This window comes from Arachis stenosperma, chromosome 9 (assembly GCF_014773155.1).
Source record: "Arachis stenosperma cultivar V10309 chromosome 9, arast.V10309.gnm1.PFL2, whole genome shotgun sequence".
In the NCBI taxonomy this organism is placed as follows: domain Eukaryota; kingdom Viridiplantae; phylum Streptophyta; class Magnoliopsida; order Fabales; family Fabaceae; genus Arachis; species Arachis stenosperma.
The window spans coordinates 33,841,335-33,850,950 of record NC_080385.1 but is presented as its reverse complement, the minus strand read 5'-3'; positions in this window follow the sequence as shown (position 1 = coordinate 33,850,950).

Here is a 9,616-nt window from a genome sequence, read left to right as displayed (position 1 = left end):
TCGCTGGGGGCGAATTTTGCCATGTGCAAGTCGCTGATTTTTCTGCAGAACGGCGTGTCCGCGTGATTCACGCGTGTGTGTCATTTTTCTGTATGGACACTATAGCGAATTATATATCATTTCGAAGCCCCAGATGTTAGCTTTTCAACGCAAATGAAACCGCATCATTTGGATCTTTGTAGCTCAACGTATGACCGTTTGAGTGCGAAGAGGTCGGGCTGGACAGCTTAGCAATTTCTTCAACTTCTTGTGTTCCTTCCACTTTATCATGCTTCCTTTCCATCCTCTAAGCCATTTCTGCCCTGTAATTCCTAAAATCACTTAACAAGGCATCGAATGGTAATAAGAGAGGATTAAATATAGCAAATTTAAAGCGCAAACAAGTATGTTTTCAATCATAGCACAAAATCTGGAAAGAAAAAGTAAAACCATGCAATAGTATGAATAAGTGGGTAAAGAGTTGATAAAAACCACTCAATTGGGCACAAGATAAACCCTAAAATAGTGGTTTATCAGCTACTGGACCAGAATTAATGAGTCAATTTGAAGAACACATGGAGGAGCCTCCGAATGCAGAAGCTAGAAAATGTTATGATTTGTTACAGTCTGCTCAGCGCCCATTATTTAAGGGATGTGTTGATCATTTAGAATTATCAATGGCAGTTAAGATGTTGAGTATAAAAGCTAAAGGAAATGTATCTCAACAAATCTCTGATGATTTTGTGAAAGCTATGAAAGAAGTGATGCCTAAGGATAACTTACTTGTTTGCAGTTTTTATGAAGCAAAGAAGTTAGTATCAAAACTTGGCATGGAAAGCAATAAAATTGATTGTTGCATTAATGGTTGTATGATGTATTACAAGGAGGATGATATACCAAGAAAGGAATGTAAATTTTGTCATTCTCCAAGGTACAAGATAGGTAAAAAGGGTAAACAAGTGCCTTTGAAATGAATGCACTATTTACTGCTTATACCTCATTTAAGAAGACTTTAGGCTTCAATGAACACAACACCTCACATGCGATGGCATTTTGATCACGAGTTTAAAGGAGTTCTTGAGCATCCATCGGATTCAAAAGCATGGATGTATTTTGATAGAAAACATCCACAATTTTCTCAAGAACCACGCAATGTCAGACTAGGATTATGTGCTGATGGATTCACCCCTTTTGGTCAATCTGGTAAATAATATTCATGTTGGCCAATAATTGTCACTCCGTATAACCTGCCTCCTTCTATGTGCATGAAAACTCCTTACATGTTTTTATCCATGATTATCCCTGGTCCTCCTAATCCCAAAATTAGGATTGATATATACCTGCAGCCCTTGATTGATGAGCTAAAACTACTATGGGAAGATGGCGTTTTAACTTATGATATTCATTCCAAGTCAAATTTTGTAATGCGAGCTGCATTGTTATGGACTATTAATGATTTTTCTGCATATAGAATTTTGTCTGGATGGATGACAACAAGCAAGCTAGCATGCACATACTGTATGGAACGAACCAAGGCATTCCAATTAAAAAATGGAGGAAAGCCATCATGGTTTGACTGCCACAGATAATTCTTGCCAGATAATCATATGTTTAGAAGAAACAAGGATGCATTCTATAAGAATAGAATTAAGAGATCAGAACCTCCGCCAAGATTTACTGGAGAGCAAATATGGTATATAGTTCAGAATTATGATAAGATAAGTGATGTTGAGCAACTTGAGATAGAAGGATATGGAAGTACGCATAATTGGACCAAAAGAAGCATATTTTGGGATTTGCCTTATTGGCGTCATAATTTAATCCGTCATAATCTTGATGTAATGCATATTGAGAAGAATGTAGTTGATAATATATTCAATACTATCATGGACATCAAAGAGAAGACTAAAGATAATGCAAAGGCTAGAATGGATCTGCATTATACTGCAAGCGAAAAAGTTTAGAACTGCCAGAACATAGTGGAGGTAAAATTATAAAACCCAAAGCAAACTACACAATTATCCTCCAGTAAAAGAGGGCAATATGTGAATGGGTGAAAGAGTTAAGGATGCCTGATAGATATGTTTCAAATTTAGGGAGATGTGTTGACATGAAGGAGGAAAAGTTATATGGAATGAAAAGTCATGATTGTCATATATTTATGGAACGTTTACTTCCAATTGCTTTTAGTTCATTGCCAGAGCAGATATGGAAGCCAATAACAGAGTTAAGTCAATTTTTTTGAGATTTGTGCTTAACATTGTTACGAGAAGATGTTCTAAATAAGTTAGAAGAAAATATTCCAATTGTGCTATGTAAGTTATAACGTATTTTCCTCCTGGATTTTTTGACTCAATGGAACATCTACCTATTCATTTGCCATTTGAAGCATTGCTTGGTGGTCCTGTGCAATATAGATGGAAGTATCTTTTTGAGAGGTACCTTATTCACACCTCTATATTTACTCTCAAATTTTTTTTACTATTTTATTAAGTCAACAATTTGTTATTTAATTTTTGTTATGAATTTTTTCATGATAGGTTTCTCCATCATCTTAAGAAAAAGGTCAAGAACAAAGCACATGTTGAAGGATCTATCGTTGAATCATACCTAATTGAGGAGATTTCTCACTTTTGTGAGTACTATTTTAACCAAACTAGCATCGACGCAAAGCAAAATGATGAAGGTGATGATTCAATTGAGCAAAATTTGTCTATTTTTAATTTGCCTGGTTGTTTGGCTGGTGAATGCAAAACTCGTTATTTAGATGACAAAGAATTCAGTGCAGCCATGAATCATATACTAATAAACTGTGATGAAATTAAGCCATATATTGAGTGAGTATTTATCTTCCTATATATATTCTTACTATTAATAATATTTTCTTATATTAATAATTTTAATTTATTTGAAATTCATGTACTATAGGATCTTTGTGGACTTCATACGCCAAGATCATATTACTTTAAGTGATGAACAAGTTGATCAATTTATTGAAGCGAATTTTGCAAAATGGTTTAAAAATTATGCAAGTCAACATGATATGATAGTCTTATTGTACACACAATTTTTGGTAGATGACATATTATATTCTAACTTATTGGTTCTTATTTAATACAGGTTCATGATCCTTTAAATAATGTGATAGATTCGAATATTCATTCCTTGGCATGGGGTTCTTTGAGAATTATTAAATGTTGGCCTATCTACAAAGTTAATGGCTTCAAGTCTCACACAAGATCTCACTCAAGTGGAAAGTCAACTCAGAATTATGGAATATGTGTCAAAGGCACAAGTTATGGTGCATATACAAATGATTTCTATGGCCAGCTTGATGAAATTATTCAAGTTGAGTATACTGGGCTACCACTAAAAAGAGTTGTACTATTTAAATGTGAGTGGTTTGATTCCACAATTGGCAAAGGAACAAAGGTAAACAAAGAGTATGGAATCATACAGATTCGAAAGAATTGACGATATAGTAAATATGATCCATTTATCATTGTACATAAAATAATTCAAGTATATTTTGCACCTCATCCAATGAGTAACACCAGGGAAAAAGCAGAATGGTGGTTTGTATTCAAGACTAAAGCAAGAGGTGAGATTGAGATTGAAACAACGAAGAATTTTGCATATCAAGAAGATAGCACAAATCAATCTAACAATCATATCTCAAATGATATTGACATTATTGTTGATTTACTGGATACCAATAGTACAAGATATAAAGAAGAAGAAGAAGAAGAAGAAGAAGAAGAAGAAGAAGAAGAAGAAGAAGAAGAAGAAGAAGAAGAAGAAGAAGAAGAAGAAGATGATGATGATGATGATGATGATGATGATGATGATGATGATGATGAGCCACTTCGGGATGAGGACGAAGACATGGATGAGGATGAGAACGAGGACGAGGACGACAACAAGAACAATGAGGATGAAGATCAAAATAAATAGTATGAAAAAGTCCACTAAGAAATGTATTTATTTGTATTTTTTTAAATTTTTAATATACCTTAATCTTATGAAAAAGTATATGACTTTTTTATTTTACGTGATTTTTTATTATATTTTATTTTGACTACTTTTTTAGAAGATTGGATATAATTTATTGAGAAAGTCTAGGGGTCAGCACTTTTATTAAAATTTGGCCAACATTTAACCATAAAAAGAAAAATGAGTAATTCTCCATCATTAGATGTAATCTCACACCATTAAAAATACTATTGATGGCTAATTGATGGCTACAAATCACAAAATCTGCTGGCCTCCAAGCACTCCTCTAATTTATTTTTAAGATTTTTATATATGTAATTCTTTTAGATACACTTTATCTTAAATTTGTTAAAAAATTAAATTTTGAATTATTATAACGTAAATAATTAAAAGAATAAATTTAAAAATAATATGAGGTAACTAAAAAAATCAAAATTAAATATAAGATGGTATATAAAAATTTGTATAAGAAATTTAATATTAAATATAATAAAAATAAAAGAATAAAAAATAAGAAGATAGAGTATATAAAAAAAATAAAAAGATAGAGTCTCCAAAGTTTAACTAAAAAAAAGTCAAATATAATATAGAATGATAGAAAAAAAAACTAATAAAAATATAGTCAATTTAGTTCTAAAATTTATAGTTCTAAAATTGATGATTGAATAAGTATATTTGTTAAATTTTTTTATTTAGTACTGAGTACGTACTACCTGAATTAAAGAATTTATGATGAATAATAGATTAATTTACTAATCTTTTATTTTAATGGTTGATCTATAATGATTTAATTAATTATTTTAAGATTGTAATTTATTTCATATTTGATATATAAAAATAAATTATTAACTTAATAAAAAATTAAATAATCAAAAGCATACATTTAATGAAAATATAATTTTATTTTTTAAAATATTAAAAAATACATTTAAAAAATAAACCAACTAAATTTCAGGGTAGCCCCACCAGAAGTACCCATTTCGTTGGTGCCAGGCACAAAATGGCTTCCCCCACCAGAAGTTCCAATTCGCGTGCGCCCCTCCTGAAATGACGGCTAAATCCATTTCGCGGGTACTTTGCGAACAATGGCCCTGCGCATTTTTGTAAAGCTTTCTCTGTAGGCGTATTATGGGAATTAATATATTTTATTTACTTATTTATATAAAAAAGCCTGCATAAATAAGCACTAACGTACCTATTAATCCAATTTTTAAAAATATGTATAATAATAAATAAGATATTAATTCATATGATGATTATTTCATATTTTGATCAAGAGGTTTTGGAATTAAAAGGTGCAAACAAAAATTGTACCTTTTTATAAGTTATATATAATTAAGGTTATTTTAGAAAAAATAAACTTTATTTTGGAATAGTAAAAATATTTGGGACAAATCATAGACTAATTTAAAATATAAATAATATTTTTATACTAAATTTTAAAAGTTTTCAATAAATATTTGAAATCTGTTTGAAAATTGATGAACTTTCAAATGAAATTTACAAATGATGCTATTTTCGTCCCAAATTTGTGGGAAAAAAATTTGTCTACTTCGAAGGGTTAGTTATAGTAAAAGCATTTAAGACTAATTATAGATAAATTTGGGATAGAATTAACATTTTTCAAAATGCGTCCCAAATCCGTCTGAAGTTATTGCGCATATTCAGATGGAATACGGACGAATTATAGTTTTTGTCCAAAATGTGTTGCTAATCAGTATGAAATTTTTGGCGCCATCTAAAAAAAATTTGGCGCCAAAATTTGAGAAAAAATTTAGACAAAGTTAGGACAGAATATATTATTCCAATGTCTGTACTAAAAATTGTTCAACATTTGTCTCAAATTTGTCCGAAATGAAAAAGTCATTCAGACGAAATAAATTTCATTTGAAATTTTCGTCCGAAAAAACCCTATTTCTAGTAGTGGTTTTTCTTCTGGTTTGGATCCCTAATTTCGATTTAGAAATCGAAACAAGTCAACTATGTTGGCTTTCCTGTTTGTGCAATTATGTACGAGCCAAAGCAGTTAAATTTTTCAAACATTACAATTTTGAATAAGTCTTTAATAATTTCGATTAAATCCTACAATTTATCGATTTTATTTTTTGCTGTTATTTTATACTTTATAGTTTTATTTGTTTCTCTAATTTTAAGTAGGATTTCGATTTTTCATTTTGATCTGTCAACAATAACTCAGTCTGACAACCAAGGAATAAAGAAGTGAAATAACGATGTTCTCTATCATTATAAATGTAAATTGACTTTTCTAAAAAATTTTGAGTTATAAATCAATTATAAAAAGAAAAAATTTTATTTTAATAAAAAGAGCTCATCATTAAAAAAAGCCAAAAATAACATTAATAATTTTGAGATTTAATCAAAATTAGTTTTTAGAATAACAAAAAAGTAATTCACAATATGAAAAATAAAAAATGTATAATAAAAAAAATTTTCAATCCTATTAAGTCTAAAAAGAAGACATGATTAATTGTTCTCAATCTCAGTAAAGATGCTACTGGTATATTGTAAGTCACTATAATTGAAATCTCTCGTTAACATCTGCTCATAACTTATTCCAATCTCCGATGACGAAATCCAATGCTAAATACATCCTTCTCCTTTCCACATGCAGCTGTAATTTGTAACACCAAACATTAACACATGTATTAGTATAATTAAAGAGCACAATTGTCTATGTTAAGAGTTACCTTTGGGGGAACCACATGAGTGAATTCCTGTTGCACATCTATCCATTGCATAACCCATACAGCTGAATCATTGTTGTATGAAAACGCATCATGTAATACAACATAAGGCCGTCGAAATCAAAGTATATATATTAAATTAAATAACCATCCATTTTAACAATTACCTATTTGTACACTTAGGAATACCTATTCCCCTACGGACTTCCCAACCCTCGAAACTCACCATTTCTTATATACCACATTCTGCATACTTCTCTGAAAATATTATTTCAGAAAGAGCCACTCCGTGTAATAAAAATTTTGTGCTTTATTATTCAAAGTAATAATATTATTTGCTTTATATGTATAGTAGGTGAACTTACTATATTTCTAATATGGTGCTTGCATGGTTCATCGTCTACGAATTTACAGTGAGAGTCTAAATGATAAAGTATTTTTGTCAGGAATGCTCATTACCATTAGATACCAGTGATCGTTCTCTTTAATTGGAACATATATCTCTATAACAAATAGGATATAATATGTTTAAGTACAAATTTGAGTACTTTTTATTATAATAAAAATATGTTTTATAATGTGCATATGTTTTCAGTAGGTCATGATTCTCCACATATAACGACATCTCATTCTAAGTATGTTTGAGTACAATGGTTATTTATTTTACTTAGTTAAAATGAGATAATCAAGATTTTGACTTATTGCAAATGATGGTGGATGGGACCAAACATTCTTTAATTTTGTCATGCTAATATTTGATGTATCTTCAATACCATCAGCTTTATTACCAGTTCAGACACTTGCTTTCCATGTACGAGACAAAATAGATCTTTCCTAGTTGCAGTTGTGTCGTGAATATGAACCAAATCCTCTCTAACACAAAGCCACCATGTTTGACAAAGCTATAACTAAAATTAAAAATAAAAGATGGCCAAAAAAGTCCTTACGCTATATCATTTTTGGCCATCTTTAAGTATATCATTTTTGGCCATCTTTAATTTTGTCATGCAAATATTTGATATTTTCTTCAATGCCATCAGCTTTATTACCAATTCAAACACTTGCTTTCCAGGTACGAGACAAAAAAGATCTTCCCTAGTTGCAGCTATGTCGTGAATATGAACCAAATCATCTCTAACACAAAGCCACCATGTTAGACAAAGATATAACTATAATTAAAAATAAAAGATAGCCAAAAAAATCCTTACACTATATCATTATCAGAAACAAAGATGTACATAGCCATATTGACCAAGTCCTCACTCAACTTCATGTCTTGTGGTGGTTTGAATGAACAATTAAGATTTTGCACACAACAAAGAGATTATCCATAATATCATATTTGAATACTATGCTAAAAAATTATTTGTAACTATATGAAATACCTTTGGGATAGAAGTTGACTTGAAAGTCATTTTTTTGCAGAGCTCGTGAACCGTGCATTATCTATATTAAAAGTTAAAGGCTCTTTGCGTACTCTAGTTTTTGCCATCTTGATTGATAGTTGAATTTTGTGCTCAAGTTTTGGCATTTTAGCTGGTCGTGTAAAAGCCATATTTTGGATAGATGGTGGATTATTGACTCTTATCAATTTGTCCTTTCGCCTTACAAACTTACTCGCATGTTCTTGCACAGTTTAATGGGTTTGCTATTTGTTTGAAAAATGAGTCTTGACTTTGGCTTTGACTTTCCTTCTCCATCGACGCATGTTTGCATCTCTTTGCAGAACGATGGTGGTAGATTGTGCAAAATCTCAACCTCCTTATTTTCGTCAGATAAATCCGTAAACACAATTTTCAGACATTACTTGCAACGGACAAGAGTTCTTCTTTGTTACATCACTACAGAATTTATTCTTCATCTCATATAGGTCTGTATGATCGAATTCCTCATTATGTTTCTCATCAATTTTACATTGAAGGGCAGTTAGCTTATCAAGTGACTTCTTTGCCATCCACATTGCTTTCTCCATCTCACCAACTATCTTCGATAAAGACTACATTATAAAAAAATTAGCATCGGTATATATAAATAACATTGCAATTCATCATGAGTTGGATATATTACTTCTATTACATGTAGTATTTGTTTCAACAAAAAAGTTTCAATAATGTCCATCGAAAAAGATCCAATGTGATCCTCTACTACTTTTTCTTTCATTGCTCTACTAGATTGTAATTTTAGTTTTGATAAAGATAGTTATTAGTATTCTATGCTTGAGTGTTTAAATATAAGAATAAGATTATGTTTCACATAACTAATTCTTTTTTAATAATTTAAATATGATAACCAATAAGTTATAATTTAAATTTAAATTAAAAATAAAAATTTATCCAAAACTAATTACTTTCCACGACCAAAATTTGGTATTCTTTTTTTTTTAAATAATAATTAATATGAGGTTATATTTTAGTTTTTTAAAATGATAAAATCAGATTATTTTTAACTTCTTTTTATCTTACTCTAATTAGATAAAAAAATAAAAAAAGATAAAAATAAAACATTTTTAAAATTCTTATTACTTTTATCTTATCTTTTCTTTTACAATCGAATTTGCTATATATTCAACATAAGGGATTATATGGTACAATACAAGACAAAATACTATTCGAGTGAGCAGTAAAAGATTATTTTGATGGAAAATATGTAGGTTAAGGATATGTTTAACGATCTAACGAAAGGTATAAAAAACATAGAATTGGTAATGCACGTCTACACCAAAAGATTGATATGATCATGGTACAACAGATAACTTCCATAAATAGTAGTTCAATATTGGATCCTGATATAGTTGTGCAATCCTCAGAAAGTACAAAAACTAGTAGTGATCTTACTAGTATCTTACCAATTCAACCCAAAAAGTTATTCCATTCAAATTTCATTCATGAAATAACAACTCCATCTAATGGACAACCACATGTTAGAGTAGGAGCTGTACT